The sequence below is a fragment of the Stenella coeruleoalba genome (assembly GCF_951394435.1).
Source record: "Stenella coeruleoalba genome assembly, chromosome: 1".
Taxonomy (NCBI): domain Eukaryota; kingdom Metazoa; phylum Chordata; class Mammalia; order Artiodactyla; family Delphinidae; genus Stenella; species Stenella coeruleoalba.
The window spans coordinates 48570409-48587465 of record NC_137169.1 but is presented as its reverse complement, the minus strand read 5'-3'; positions in this window follow the sequence as shown (position 1 = coordinate 48587465).

Here is a 17057-nt window from a genome sequence, read left to right as displayed (position 1 = left end):
CAATTCATATAGTTCAGGCCAAGTCTCTGGGTCCAGGCAGAGGCTGGCAGGTAAGCTCTCCGCCAGGTCGGAGAAAATAAGAAAGAAAATCAATTAAAAGGGGCTTTCAGGGAATGAGGGGTGGCAAACGCCCAGGGTTAATCCTGATGGGAGATCTATATTTCCATAACAGGCGAGGCTTTCCCTTTAACCCACTGGCACGGTGAGTTGGAGTTTTCCGGGGTGAAGTCCATTACTGGCAATGGGTGTGCCACGTGTGATTAATGACCCTGGTTACGGGCCGGTTAGCAACGGAGAGCTCCATCCATCTCACTTCATGGAAGCATCACACACCATTTATTGTCTGCGGCCAGGATGTGTTCTTTTGCAATTAGGTAAATGCCTTCTTTCAGAATAGACGTGATAATTCCTCCATTACTGCCCCCATGCCTCTGTCCCACACTCAGTGGCGGAGAGGGAAGGCAAGGCCTGGAACAAGTCTGAGATGGAGACTGTATCAGGTACTATTCCATGACCTCAGATAAATATGGTCCAGGAGTTTTTGCCTGCTCTCAGCTACCTCTTTTCAAAGGAACATACAACCCAGCGAGTCCACAAATATCATGGCTTTAAAATCCACCCAAGGGAGGGCTTCCCTGGTGGCACAGTGGTTGGGAGTCCGCCTGCTGATGCAGGGGAAGCGGGTTCGTGCCCTGGTCCGGGAAGATCCCGCATGCCGCGGAGCGGCTGGGCCCGTGAGCCATGGCCGCTGAACCTGCGCATCCGGAGCCTGTGCTCCGCAACAGGAAAAGCCACAACAGTGAGAGGCCCGCGCACCGGGAAAAAAAAAAAAAAATCCACCCAAGGGAAAGAAGGAAGGGCAAAGCATGTTAAATGAATCCCATGGTCATCTCCTGGTGTCAAAAGAAACCCTCACAACTAATTGTTTTAAATAGCAACTGTGATTTCTGGGGGGCCTCCTCTGTGTCAGGCACTGTTCCCCCCTCAAGAGCTCTACCAGGCATGCCCGATTATTATCTCCAGTGTACAATCAGGGAAACTGAGGTGAGGAAATGAGAAGAAAATTCCTCTGTGCTGGACCCTTAGGAAATAACCAAGTTGGGCCTCACAGGCTCATTCCAAAGCTGTGCACTTCGCTACTCGGCTATCCTGCAATTCTGTCTCATTCATAGATGAACATGGGCCAGTGCAGGAAGAGTGACAAAGCACAGGTACGTGTTTCTTTAGGGGAACCCACCATACACGAGGAAAAGGAGAGCATTACTTTATTTCACAGTTATTTAGGGAATGCCCGCTATGGCCAGGCACTGCGTAAGTTCTGAGAATATGACAGCGAATAAGGTGAACGGTTACAGAGCTCATCCTCATGGAAGTAACAATGACAGCCACTAGTTATGGTTTGTTATACACCTTGGGCTACACTAATTATTTTACCTACCTCGTCTTGTTCAATCTTCACTATAATCAATGAAGGATGCATTATAATTACCCATATATTTCAAATGAGGAGATGGTGGCAAAGGAAGTTATACATAACCTGGCCAAGTATTAAGACCCCACCCGTTGATTGTAGATGGACGCTTTGAATCCACAGCCTGATTCTAGCTGTGCTTTCAGAAACTGAATAAGTCATTGCAAGTGGGTTGGGATTTCCTGAGAGCATGGCAGGGAGCAGATGGAGGGGTATGGAGATGGAGGTGATGAGTGCTTAGGACAGGAGGAAGTAGCCTAGTCTGGGGGTACAAGGAGAGAGTCCAAAGTGAAAGGGAGTGAAAGGAAATCCCATGAAGAATGGGGACTGAGGAAAAGAGGAGGAAGAGGGAGAGTTTATCATGCTCAGTGAGCCTTGAAGAGCATGACATTTTTTAGGCCTAGAGAGACCACTGTCGCTGGAGTGTTGAGACCATGGGGACAGCCTGATGTAAAGCTGGGTATGTGGGTCAGGAGTCAGCTTACATAGGCCTAGTAGGCTGTTAAAGATTTTTGAATTTCATCATATGGAGCTTAAGCCAAAGGGGGAGAGACTGTGTGAGAGCATCTAGTAAGCCACCAAAACTGTGTGGTCCTCTCTCCATAATCTGGGCTTGGCCCTGTGGGCAGCTGTCTAAGCAGGGACTGCCTTTTCTGCCCCCGCCCCTGCTTTCAAGATGTGGGTACATGATTACTGCCTGACAAGGAATGTGAATGGAAGTGATGTATATCCAGGCTGGGGGTTTGAAGAGGCAGGTATGCCTTCTCTGGGCTCTTTAGATGTTTCCACTTCTCGAAGAAGGCAGCTCTGAGTCACAAGGTAGAAGGAGCCTGGGTCCCTAACTCACCATGGGGCTCGTAGCTCCGTGAGGATGGGATTGCTTTGTGAATGAGAAATAAACTTCTACAGGTTTGAGCCACTGAAGTGTTGAACTGTATTTGATACAGTAGGTAGCATAAGGATAACTAATTATGGGGACTTGACTTGTATTTTAAAGAGGTTACTCTGACACAGTAGAAAGAATGGGGAAGAGCAAGAGAAGATTGGAAGACCCGTGGTCCAGGCGAGCAGTGATGGTAGCTTAGACCATTCCTAAGATTCCAGCAGCCCTGTGCTCCACAGCAAGATTTCTTTAAATTCTCCAGTCTGATGGTACGTGAAGCAGAGGGAGTGACTTGCAAAAATGTCAAATTCAATTTTTCCAGAGTAATTCTAGGTATTTTATCTTTATGTAGTATGTACTTTCATGATTCACATGAAAGCAGTGGAACGTGGAACCATGACAAAGCAACATTTCATCAGAAATGAGCAAGGAAGGAACTGGATACGGGACAGTTAACTGTGAAGTAAAAATAACTCATCCCAAGTCCACTGCTGGGGCTTCACGAGCCGATGCACCCTGCCGTGGCTACTAGGTGATTATGAGCTCGGGATCGAAGGTCAGACAGATCTGGTGGATCTGAGTCCCTTCCTCAGCTGATCGTTACCTGTGGGTGCATTTTCTGCACCTTACACGGTCTCAGTCTCAGTTTTATCAGCGGCGAAATGAGAGTAACACGAGCACCTGCCTTGTGGGGTTGCTGTAAGGATGAAAGCACTTAGTCAAGATCGTGGTGCATAGGAAAGGCTCAATAAGCAGGAGCGATCATTATGTTATTGTTATCAGTATTCCATTATGGAAAGACGTATTGAGCCCTGGCTTCACCTTCAGTCTCTTATGAATTATAGCCCTTATCCCTTCTTCTCCAGAAGGGAGTCTTCTTCCCCAATCCCCACCTGGCTCATTCTGGTTTCTACCGACCTCAAACAGTGCCTGGTACCACCACCACCCGCTGCCCGGCTTTACTTTTTCTTCCGAGCAAACGTCGCTCCTGATTTTATACGTCTTCCTTGACGTATTGCTGTTCTGTCTCATTCCACTGGAATGTGAGCTCTGTGAAAGCAGGGATTTTATCTCTTGCTCGCAGCTGTATCTCCAGCATCTAGAATAGTGTCTGCCATAGCGTAGGAGCCCAGTACAGGTTTGATGAATATAGAGAAGAATTAATGATGATTTTATCACACGTGCACTATGTTCCAAGTCCTAGCTTTACTTCAGATCTTCCTGTTTCCTTTTTCCTCTGTGGTGCCCTAGTGGATCACTTATCAACCCAAAGCCTGTGTACGAATTTCTTCTTTTTCTCTTCTCTGAAAGCTACGCTCCCACCATCTCCAGTTCCTAATCTGCTTCCACAGAAACCCCGTGCCTGAGACCAAGAATCTGCAGCCTTACCAGAAGGGGTGACAGACCCTGTCTTGAGTGCCTAGCAGTTCCCTGTGGCATTCAGTGCTGGTGCTGTGGAATTTACGTGCTTCCACACCATCCAGGTTATCAAAGCCGCAGATTAGAATTATGGCTCAGAAAACTGCCCCGGACCACAGGGCCATCTTGTTATGTGATCACATGCTTCCACCAAAAAAAAGTTAACAGTTTTATTGAGGTATAATGGCATATAATAAATATACATATTTAAAGTGTACAATTTGATGACTTTTGACATAGGCATCCACCTGTGAAACTGTTACCACAATTAAGATAATCAACATTCCCATCAAAGCCCAGATTTACCTTACGCTCCTTTATAATCTAACTCCCCTCATTTCAACCTCCCATTCTCCCTCACACACAACCCCCATACCCAGGCAACCACAGGTTTGATATCTGTCCCTCCAGTTACTTTGCTTTTCTAGAATTTTATAAAATTTGAATCTTGGGGTATAAAATCTTTGGATGCTTTCTTTCATCCTAGTTACTTTGACATTCATTCATGCCGTCAAGTGTATCAATGGTTTGTTCCTTTTTATTGTTGATTAGTATCCTATTGTATGGCTTCACCACGCTAGTTCACCCACTCAACTGTTGGACGCTTGGGCAGTGTCTAGTTTCCGGTTATAACCCATAAAGTTCCTATGAACATTTGTCTAATGTCTTTGTGTAGGCATATGTTTTCACTTTCCTCAGGCAAATAACCTAAAGATGGGATTGCTGGGTTGTGTGATAGGCGTATGTTGAATGTGGGTTGCTCTTATGGAAGTGCCACGATCTGTCACCGGTCCATCCATTCAAGTCTGGTTGACAATTTCACTTGGAAGTGTGTGTGTGTGTGTGTGTGTGTGTGTGTGTGTGTGTGTGTGTGTATTTAGAAGCTAAGGGAGCTTTAGGAATTATTTGCTTACATCCCTGTTTAAAAGATTGGGAAACTATGGCTCAACATGTTTAAATAACCTGCCCCAGTTTCCTGGTAGCTTAGAGAACTTCCATTCCCACAGTGGATTCAATAATCTGCTTGACTTAGCAGCAGTAAAAAGACAACTATCTGTACAGATGAACTCCGAACCACTTTTCTTAGTCCGGCTATTGCAAAGTAAGGCACTTATGGGCACTATTGGTCTTAGCTGCTCCATGAGTTCCCTGAGCTCTGTGATGTGCATAGGTGATAATTAGTGCTCAGACTTAACAGAGGAAAGCCACTCTCTTTGAAGTTATTCACTGACACAGATCTCCGGCTCCCAGCTGCTGGACCTAACTTCCGCCAGGACAGATGATTCTGGGGGCTGGCTGTGGTAGCCAACCCAGCCAGGAAGCTGAGACAGGATTGAATGACTGATGGAATTCATTTCAAGTTCTCTCTCTCTCTCTTTGCTTCCAGCAACTCCTTCGAATCAGGCTCCCTGAGGTAAGAAGTCAGGGAGACAATGGCCAAAAGGCATCTTTGTGTTACCTGATTAAGAATAAACTGAATTGGGGGAAACTGGTCACTCCACTAACCTGAGGGGTACTTAGTCACGTGGGCAATTCTTAAGGGAAATCCCGTTCCCTGACATTCAGGGATTGTGATTCCAAGTGCGGAATGCAGACCTGTCACTGCTCAGAACCCTGTGCCCAGAGCATCCCGGTCTCCTCTCTAGCTAATAACCTATTTTCCATCAGGCACTTCTGCAGGGGGTTGTCATTTGAGTCCTGACAGAGAAAGAGATGGCTGGTAAAGGCAAAGACACAAGGACAAAGCTTCCCTAAGTGGCTGACATGTCTCTCCTGTTCTGTGCCTTTTAACTGGGATTCCAAAACTTGGACCTACTTCCTGGCCTGGGCTCCAAATTATTTATCTCCACCAGTTCACCTGCTGACATATTTCTCATCTCCCTGCCTCGTGACTCCCACATTTATTTCCTCTTAATTGTTCAGATTTGCTGCTTAGACCAAACATGTGGAACTGTTCCTCTGTTTGGGCTCTACTTTCCTTCTCAGCTATAGTTATTATTGCCATTTTAATACCGTATTTAATACGTATTATATATTAAGAATATTCTATTTGCCAACCAAGTTAATAGGTACTTTATATTCACTGCTCTCATCCTTTCAACAACCTTGCAAGATAAGCTGTAGAACACCCACTTTGCAGATGTGAAAACTGAAGCTTATTGAGGTGAATGATTTATTCAAGTCCTCAGAGCTAGGAGGCAGTAGACCAGGGGGCCTTCAAGCCCTGTCTACTTTGCTCCAAAACTTTGCATAGGGCTTCCCTGGTGGCGCAGTGGTTGAGAGTCCGCCTGCCGATGCAGGGGACACAGGTTCGTGCCCCGGTCCGGGAAGATCCCACATGCCGCGGAGCGGCTGGGCCCGTAAGCCATGGCCGCTGAGCCTGCGCGTCCGGAGCTTGTGCTCCTCAATGGGAGTGGCCACAGCAGTGAGAGGCCCGCGTACCGCAAAAAAAAAAACAAAAACAAAACTTTGCATAATGCTCTATAATTCACATTCATCCTTGGGCCATTCTGCTCTTGGTTTCTCCAAGCTAACTAGTACAACTACAGCCCCTGGAACACTTTTACCTGCCCTGACAATGAGCTCTCTTGGTATTAGGAATGGGAAACATTTCCTGAAACCAAAATAGAGATTAAAATGAAAATAAACAAGGGGTGGGTGGGTAGATAAGCTTCAACGTGATTTCAAATATTCATTTCACCAATATGAATACCAGGGCCATACCTAGATGAAGTTAAAAACTGCTATTAAATAAAGGTCTCTAGTTAGCATCCTAGTATGCTAATGTCCCTTCAACTAAATATAACACCAACAGTATATTTAGTTTACCTCTTGCGTTCATATTCTGATATTCAGAGCTTTTTCATATCCCTAATTTCAAGTGGGCTCCAGAACAACCCTTAGTATGGTCCCCACAATTCAAACAAGGGAAATATTTCAAAGAGCAGTTAAAAGACTTCCTTAAGGACACAGCAGTTTACTGTGTAGTCAAGTAAAGGGTAGAAGTAACTAGATCCTGCTCCTTCAGATGCTTACATTTGTGTTTTTGTCAAATGTAGCACAGAAAAAAAAAAAAGTATTTTGAAGGGAACTAGTATTCGCTGAATACCTACTTAATACAGAATGTTGTCCCTTATATTTTATTTTCATGCATTACATTCATCCATTATGTTCAGAGCATTAGCATGAAGTAGGTACTGTTATTGTTCTTGATTTTCTAGGTCAGGAAACTGAGGCTCAGAAAGTTTAGGCAACTTGCCCAAGGTCAAAGGAGTCAGAGAGTCAGGGTTACACAAAGGAGTGTCCGACTCCAAGGCCTCAAGGCTTCCTCATGGCGTGGCATGCTTTTATTCTCCATAGCGTCCAAGATGCCTGAAGAATCGCACTCAGAACACAAGGGCGCACCCCAGCCTAGCCTGCTGGTTGCTAGGTAACGTCTGTTTGGCTCCACCTGGTAAATATCCTCAGGGTTATCTTGCCAACAGGTGCGGGTGATCAGGATGGTGGCTAAGCAGGCACTTGTTTTCGGAAGACCGGGCCTGGTTTTGAAAAGCCCAGAAGTATCTTTGGGTGACTAAGATCCAGGGTCCCACAGCTTTACAATGACAGCATAAATATTGTAGGCTGGATGGACAAGGACCAAATGGGGATATTCCCTACTGCCTTGTGAGAAAGCTGCCACTAGGGAGGACTTCCGAAACAAATAAGCACCCCATATGCCGGAAGAAAAAGCCCAGGAAAGGCCTGTTCCAGCTGGAGTTGGTGAACGTCATTCCCCCAGGAAGCTGGTTGTGCCTGGTGGAAAGCAGTCCAGGTGGCTAACCTCCGGCATGACTGCCCTGGTCCTGGTCTTTGGCCACTTCACTGGGTGACCTGCTGAGCCAACAGAAGAGGGATCCTGCGGCTGTGGACCAAGACCTAAATACTTATGCCCACTGGCTCAGAGACATGCTGCAGTGGGGCTGGGGCACAGGTGTTGGGGCCTCGTTTGTTTCAGCAGCACTTGGCTACGACTAGGCAGAAGGAGACTGGCCACAGAGTACCCGGGTTGCAAGCATGGACTTAACGCAAACGCACCTGTGCTCAGAGGTCTGCTCCTCCGAGCTGTTTGTTATTGGGCAAGTTATTTACCACGTCTGAGCCTATTTTTCTCATCTGTTGAATAGAGATGATACCTTAGGTGATTGTTGCAAGATTTAAATAATACTTTTTAAGTCTCAGCACAACAGTATATCCTTAATGACAATTTATTATATTACATATAATATACATTATATATTATGTATGATATACCATATATTATAAACACTATCTTATGTGTTATAATGTGTTATATGTGTTATAAAATATATACACATGTTATTACCATTATTAATATTAATAATAACAATATATTGTTACTATTATTACCATCATTTCTTACCAGAAGTCAAACATTTTTTAGGAACAGGAGAGACACAGAAGTCCAGGATTTTTCTCAAGGTAGCAATCATCTCCTCTAGAACTTGACCAAATGGTTATTTTCTCTCTGCTTAAATGCTCCCATTGATGGGCAGCCAAGAAGCTCATGTGGCCATTTATTTCATTCCATTTATTGGACAGCAATGGAAAATAATGCACTAAACTGAGACAGTCTGCCTCCCTATGATTTCAACCCTTTGGACCCACTTCTCCTCCCTCAGATAACAGAATAAAATAGTGCTAATACTTATTAAACTCTTACTCTATTCCTAGCATCGGTCAAAGAAATCCATTCACATTCACTCACTTAACTCTGACAACAATCCACTGAATTAGTTAGTTATCTTGATTTTACAGATTGGAAAACTGAGGAAACAAAGTCACCTTTCACGTGCTTGGCTTGAAGTATTTAAAGTTAGAGCTTGTTTCATTCATTGAACTGAAGTTTACTGAATATTTTCAATATGTAAGATTGTTGTGTTCTAGTTTCTAGCAATATGGAAGGGAATGCAAGAAAACTGCTCCACTCAGGGAACTTGGAAAAGAGATTGAAAAGGCAAGTCACAGACTAGAAGAAAAGCAAACTTATGATTACCGAAGGGGAAAGGTGGGAGGGAGGGATAAATTAGGAGTTTAGGATTAACATATACACACTACTATATATAAAATAGATAATCAACAAGGACCTACTGTATAGCACAGGGAACTCAATACTCTGTAATAACATATAATGGAAAAGAATCTGAAGAAGAATAGATATATGCGTGTGTATAACTGAATCACTTTGCTCTACACCTGAAACTAACACAGCCATCTGCCTCTGGAGATTGTAAATCAACGATGCTCCAATATGAAATTTAAAAAGCTGAAAAATATCATAAAATAAAAATGAAAATATAAATACATAAATAAATAGATAATATCTGTAAAAGGTTTATCTGACAAAGACCTTGTATCTGGAATAAGTAAAAAAATTCTTACCACTCAAAAATATGATAATCCCATAAACTCCACCAAAGAAAAGATAAAGATGACAAACACATGAAGAGATGCTAAAAATCATTAATAGGGAGCTACAAGTTAAAAGTACAATAAGATACCATTATAACCCACTAGACTAAGAGTAAAGAGAGTAGACAGACTAATCGTACTAAGTGTTGGCAAGAAAAAAGAACAACTGGGACTCACATACACTGCTGGTAGGAATATGAAATGGTACAACTACTGTGGAAAAGAGTTCCCTCTTGATAACTCATGTTATCTTTCCAAACTGAGAACAAATGAAACATCCTGCATGATTAGAGGGTTGAATGATCTTGTTCATCATCACTAATCAGCTGTGCCAGTGAGTAGGTCACCTCCCCTCTCTGGGCTTCAGTTTCCCCATTGGTAAAATAAGAACCTTGGACTAGGTAATGTCTAAGACCTTTTCCTACGTGAACTTCTGTGGCTCTATGTTGACAAAATTGCAATACTTTTTTTGTTGTTGTTGTTATTGTTGTTGATGCGGTATGTGGGCCTCTCACTGTTGTGGCCTCTCCCGTTGCAGAGCACAGGCTCTGGACGCGCAGGCTCAGCGGCCATGGCTCACGGGCCCAGCCGCTCCGTGGCATGTGGGATCTTCCCGGACCGGGGCACGAACCTGCGTCCCCTGCATCGGCAGGTGGACTCCCAACCACTGCGCCACCAGGGAAGCCCACAATACTTTTAAAATACTTTTATCTTGATTAATAACTTTTATCAAACCTTAAACATTTCTCTATAAAGCCCAAGTCCAACCTTTAGCAAAGTGCCTGGTACACAACTAGTACTGAGTAAATGGTAGTTGGGTGAATGGATAATTCCCACCTACATCCATCTTATATTTTTCACTTGCTTCAACTTTCTAGCTGTGTGACCATTAACAGATTGCTTAACTTTTACACTCAGATTCATCATCTATAAAATGGAGGTCATAATAGTACCTGTATCAAAGGATTGTTATGAGGATAAAATGAGTTATTATATGTAAAGTGCTTACAACAGTGCCTGGTACACAGAAAGCCCTATGTAAGTGTTAACTATCATCATTGTCACCATCATCACTACTTATTCTATTATTCCTCATATGTTTCCATTGTCTTCAGAACCCTTCTCCAGATGTCAGTGTTATTGAGTTAATCCAGATGTTACTTTCTTGAGACTCCTCATGATGCTGTGGTCAGTGTTTCACTTTTATGGTTAACCCTCTTTAGCCATATTAAGAATTAAACCTAAGATTTTTTTCTCAGCACATTTGGAAATGAATTTTTCTTTGTCTGATCATGCCTACTTGCCCTTCCTGCTTTTCTTAAATTATTTCCAATTACAGTGTCACATAGTTGGTTTACTCTCAAGTTTCTCATCCTTCTGTACTTATTTTTTTAAATTTACTTTTGGCTGCTTTGGTTCTTTGTTGCTGTGCGTGGCTTTCTCTAGTTGCGGCGAGTGGGGGCTACTCTTCGTTGCAGTGCGCGGGCTTCTCATTGCGGTGGCTTCTCTTGTTGTGGAGCACGGGCTCTAGGCACGTGGGCTTCAGTAGTTGTGGCTTACGGTCTCTAGAGCGCAGGCTCAGTAGTTGCGGCACACAGGCTTAGTTGTTCCGTAGCACGTGGGATCTTCCCAGACCAGGGATCAAACCCATGTCCCCTGCATTGGCAGGAGGATTCTTAACCACTGTGCCACCACAGAAGCCCTATGCCTTCTATACTCTTAGCAACTTCTTTCTTTGGCTGAGACAAGGCCCTTCCTTCCTCTCACTTCTGAGACAACATCAGTGACACCAGTGAACACCCTTAGAGATGCTTGTGTTTTAGCTGAGTGGGGCTCCCATCAAATATCTGCATGGGTCACGTGAACACAGCAGCTTTCATTCAGTCAGTGAAAGTGCATTTCTGGAGCGTCTTCTTCATGCAGGCTCTGTTCTAAGTGCTGATTACTAGCTTTTCACCCCGAGTGTATCATCCAAAGTCCCTCATAGACCCAGTCCTCAGATAAACACATCCCCACTGAGACCCCTCCGTGAGAGGTGTAATAATCACTCTTATAGATGTTGGTCATAAGCTTTTTGTGTGTACAGTAGCTACTTCATTGACAGGGGTGAGGTGCTGGAAATAAAACACTGTATACAGCATGCTGGTTGCCCTTGAGTAGCCCTTTGTCTCATGGGGCGGGGGCAGATTTGTGGAAGGATTGCAGCATGCCATGGTAAGCGTCTTGAGGTGCACGGTGCTTCTGGAGGAACAGTTTTCATGGCTGAACAGAAGCATCTTGCTTATCTGAGGTCACCTTCTTGAATCGATAAAGTGGGCGTAAGCTTACTCATCTCCTCCATTCTTATGAGGCCGCCCTCGGCTTTTGCTCTCCTCTGCCTACACTTCCCGTCTAGGGGATCTCATGCGGGCCCGTGGCCGTGGATACCAGCCCTCTGTGGATGCCTCCAGCCCAGCCCCCGTTCAGGCTCAAGTCCCTGTAGTCATTCTTCGTGCTTCTCTTCCTTCCACACTGCACATCAATCCAACAGCAGATCCTGCCCACTCTCCTGATGCTTACTGTACATCTGACATTCTCATCCACCTTCATGACATTATTGCCATACCTCCGGAGTCTCCATCCGTCTTTCCTTGCAACCTCCTGTCAGCTCCCTACACAGCAGAGAGAGAATTCAAGACTGCAGTCAGACGGCATCATCCCCTTCTCCGATTTCCTTGTGGTCGCCATATTATGCCCAGGAGAGAACCCAATACACTGTAAAAGGCCCTACAAGGTCCATATGGTCTGGCCTCCACCTACCACTTTTCCCCTTTTTTCCTTAATCTTCCTGACACATGTCCCCTCAGGTGTGCACACCTTTTCTCTCTTCCTCCCTCACCGCCCCTCCACCTATTTGCCCGGCCCTCCTTTACTCCATTTCAGTCTCTGCACCCTTGTCACGTTCTCAGAGCCTAGTACCTTCCCTGACTAGTACCCCCATCACGTTTTGTAAACTCGCTTACAGCATCTATGGTTGTCATCCATTACAGTAGTTGTTTATTTTCTTTGTTTATTAAATGACCCTCAGCTAGAATATAAGCTCCGTGAGGGCAGGGACGTTGTCAGCCTTGTTCATTCATGTGTCCCCAGGAAGATATGGCAATATGCTGGGCACTCCGTAAGTATCTGCTTAATGAATACATGAATGAATGTGGATGAAGTAAGAGCATATTTGTAAAATGCCAAGCTTCAAGCTTTGCGTTTATAGCACTGGTTGCTTTTCGCTCCTACCTCACTTCACCCCTTTCTGTCCCCTTTCAGTCACCCCCAGTCCCGGCTAAGGGTACTGTGCCTTCACAGATGCCTCGCGGCCTTCTTTCCATTTCATGAGGAAGTAATTCAAATGCAGCCTCCTGTTATTCCTCTCCTCAGGCTCATTCACTCTGAAATCCCCTGCTCCTCTCGTTTATCGAGGCCGTGACATTTATTCCTCTGAGTTTAAGAAAGAAAAAGTACAGAAAAATGTAGTGATCATTTACATTTTACAGTGAGTCGACCAGTCATCGGCTTTTCTTTCATTTCTTCATGTCTCTGGAGATTTGTATGCAAGGCTTGAGCATAACTCCCCCACGTGAAGAATGCACGGAAACGGCCACCTTCAGGGTCTTATTGTTGGAATTCCTGGTCTCAGCATCACGGCCGCCCTGGCCAGACCTTGTCCAGGTAACCCAGCACATCAATCTTCTGCTCTCATCTTCTAGTGGAGCTCATTGCGTTCACTTGCACACCAAGTGCAGTCTGTATGTTAGGGACCAAAAGGCAACCAGGCCACCAGCTTGCAAACCCGACTGTCCCCCAGTGTGGTGAAAAGAGAAGGGCACCGGCTGCAGAGACTTGGGTTCAGATCCAAGTGTATCACGTTTATGATCTTGAATAAATGTCTGGGACCCTTCATCATCTGTAAAATCTCCTCCTCAGGGTTGTCGTGAAGATTAGAATAAATAAGCATTCAAACAGTGCATCGCTCAGAGGGACTTGACGAATGCAAGCCTTTCCTCCTTCCCACGATGGGCTCTTCCTTGGACCATGATGACTTCACACTCCCTTTTTTTTCCCAGAAAAAGTGGCATAGTCCCACTCATGGGACCTTGTGGACACCCTACAGTAGTATACTGGGTAATCATTTTTACTCAGCTTGTGGAAGCATCAGTCTTAGAGTTGGAGTCTTAGGGTTCCAATATTATTTGAAATTTTTTTAAGCTGAAAACTATTTTCATAAACACAGTTGCAGAGCGCAGGGAACTATATTCAATATCTTATAATAACCTATAATGGAAAAGAATCTGAAAAAGAATATACATATATATATATATATATATATATATGAATCACTTTGCTATACACCTGAAACGTTATAAATCAACTATACTTCAATTTAAAAAAAAAAAAGAGGGGGCTTTCCTGGTGGCACAGTGGTTGAGAGTCCGCCTGCCGATGCAGGGGACACGGGTTCGTGCCCCAGTCCGGGAAGATCCCACATGCCGCGGAGCGGCTGGGCCCGTGAGCCATGGTCGCTGAGCCTGCGCGTCCGGAGCCTGTGCTCCCCAACGGGAGAGACCACAACAGTGAGAGGCCTGCGTACCACAAAAAAATAAATAAATAAATAAATTAATTAATTAAATAAATTAAATAAATTTTAAAAAAAAGACTTGCAGAGAACCAGTGCAGTATTTGGCACACAGTAGGCATTTAGTATTAACATGTATGTTGAATGAATGAATGAATATGTAATACAATTAAAAAATAGCTGCTCTGGTTAAAACAGACATCAAGGTCTGAGAAGCCTGCATTCTAGGCCCTCCCCCGTCCCAGGAAATAACCTTTGAAGCACAACCCCTAGATCTTCTAGGCTTCATAACATTTTGGAAACCACTAATCTGGTCTAATGTCATTTCTACTATAGACATTTCTCCTCCAACATTTTTGATGAGATGATTTTCCTGTTGCTGATAGGAAAAAAAAAAAAGGGAACAGCTCATTCTAGTTCTGGACATTAGGGGATTTTAAGAAGTTTTTCATATTGAGACAAAATCCACGCCTTTAAGTTTCTACCGGTTGGTTGTGGTTCATTTCATTCATTCATTCATCCATTCATTCATTACATGTATTGAGCCTCAATTCTATGTCTTGCCTGAAGCTTCACTGTTGGGATATACAGATGGGCTTTCTTTTTCCCTTTTAAGTTCTTCATTCGCTTCACATTCAGTGAAAATCAATGTGGATTTTTACTCAAGGTTTTCTCGAGCAAAGAGAGATTCCCATCACAATATGCAGCTAGAACTTCTGAAAATCTACTTTCCAAATATCTCCCTTAATAAACCTATACAATAAATCAGCAGCTCAAGTAATCACCCCCTCCTGCCAGCCACCTGGATTTTTACCTCTCTTTTCTCATTTGTTATTCAAAGTGGCTTTTCTCCAGGTGGCCCCAAACACTTGCATATGCATTGCTATCTAACAGCCCTTTGGTAAAGCTTCTGCCACATCCATCCGAAGGAGCCATGCAGAAGTTCCTGCTGGTAGTCTGTCCATTCAACAACTATTTATTGAGCACATACTGTGTGTCATTCACTTTTCTAGGTGCTGGGGGTATTACTATGAATAAAACAGACAACATTCCCTTCTGTCATGGAGCTTACATTCTGGAGGAGGGAGGTAGACTGATTAAAAAAAATAACTAGGTAAAAAACGCATCAGTGTGTCAGATGATACTAAATATAATAAATGCAGTGGAGAAAAATAGAGGTTGGGGTTACATCATTGCCTATAAAGCCCCATGATGATTAGAACCTGCTTGAGGGATGGCCTGTGTGTGTGTGTGAGAGAGAGAGAGATTATTTCTGATGGCCTCAAGCAAGATGGCAGTGGTGAGATGATGAGGGATGGGGCAGGGAGAGAGGTGGGGTCCATGGGTGAGCCATCTTTTTTCCTGCCAGTGGTGACACAGGGGCTGGTGAAGAGGGTGGTCCTCTTTGGATCTCACAGAAGTCCTTGGATCCCTTGTGATTTTTACCAGTGGAGGGAAGAGGGAAACATGGGGGCGCTATGGATATACATATGAAAGTATTTGGAACATAGAGGTAGGAGGAGGCAATTAGGAAGGATGCTTCAAGGTAGGAGACAGCATAGGAGTTAGCCATTTGTGGGATGTCAGGGCAAAATACATTCTGATGGCCAGACGGAGCCATACCTGCAAAGACCTGCAGGGATGAAGGCATCTGGTAGGTTTAAAAAACTGCATGTGATTCACCTTATCTGGAGCCCAGGATGCAAAGTGGAGTCAAGAGCTACAGCGGGAAGGACGAGCTATGATGAAGGAATTCACATATTATGCTAGGATTGTAGCTTTCAGCATAGGGGGAACATTCCAAACTGAAGAATGAGATGACTAGATCTTGTGTTTCAGAAAGGCTCTTCTGGTATCCATGGTTTGCAGGGAAAAAAGACTCATTGAGAGGAAAGAAATGAGCCAGAAGCGAGGGAAGAGGGCAGGTAGTAGGCAAGGAGAGGCGGACACCAGCCCAGCCATCCAGAACAATCGTAGTCCTCTTCTGCTCAGCAGCTCAGCAGCTATTCCAAGACTTGCCTGGGGTCTTCTTTCCACCAGAGGAAACTTCTCGATCGCTAGGGTCAGCCCACCTCAGAGGTGTGCACCGGTAGTTGGGGCTTTCGCCACGTGCCGTAGATCACGGCAGCTGCCCTCTCTCGTCCCTATATCCTGCTGTCCTCAGGCAAAAGTCAATGTCAAAGTGATCAGGTGTTGCTGATGGTACGAGAGACTAGGAAAATCAGGAAACAACAACTTTGAGGCTGAAATAATAACATTTTAATTGGAAATCTGTGAAGAGACTAACCTGTGTAGATATATGCAAATCCCATGCAAATACACATGTGGTCTTTCTATTGTCAGAACCTCGATCTGACCCATGGGAGTTTGTAACGGTAGATGCTATAGCTTTCAGCTGAGGCTAAGGGCTGTCGATGAACAATTCTAGGTTTTACCTATATTTCAACCATAATTAAGAAATATATTGATGGCAACCTGAACTTAATTAGCTTAACTGAATGTTGGAATTGATTGGGTCTGGAGAGAGCCCAGTCTCTGAAGCTAAGCCTTGGGGAGTTTGCAGGGGGTAGAAAGAAAACGCAACTTGAAAGCACCTAGCAGAAGTGAAAAGGAATGGGCGAGGAGCCACTGGGAGCATAATTAAAGGGGAAAGATTCTTATCAGAGAGTTGGAAGAGGAATGCTTACATTTCAAATCGCGCATAGCTGTTCTAGGTCAGGCCACGCAGTCAAATGGGGGGAAAAATGACGTTGGGAAGCAAGATTGTGTGAGATACAGAGGGGCAGCAGGCATCCTTGTGTGGGAGTGTATCACACTGAACACACAGTCGCGTTAGACTGATGGGGACCAAGCCAGGCCACCAGGCTCCCATACAAGCACTTAGGGCACCTAATGGTTAAAAACAAAGGATTTCAGCTATGATGTATGTCTTCTTCTGTCTTTATTAAGACCTAATTATGTAAGCTATCAATTGTATTTTATAATACATGGTTTAATTTTCTTATTTCAAAACACCTACATTGTCTGGAGTTAGGTGATCTTGAGCTTCAACGCCAGTTCTGCACCTTTGTACAACGTGACCTTCACATCTTGACGCCTCAGTTCCTTTACCAGATTTGATAGTACAGATCCAATGGGATGTGCTGGTAGAAAGGTGCTACACCCCCGGGCACTGATCAGTCCACACCTCACGCTCTTGTTCGGTC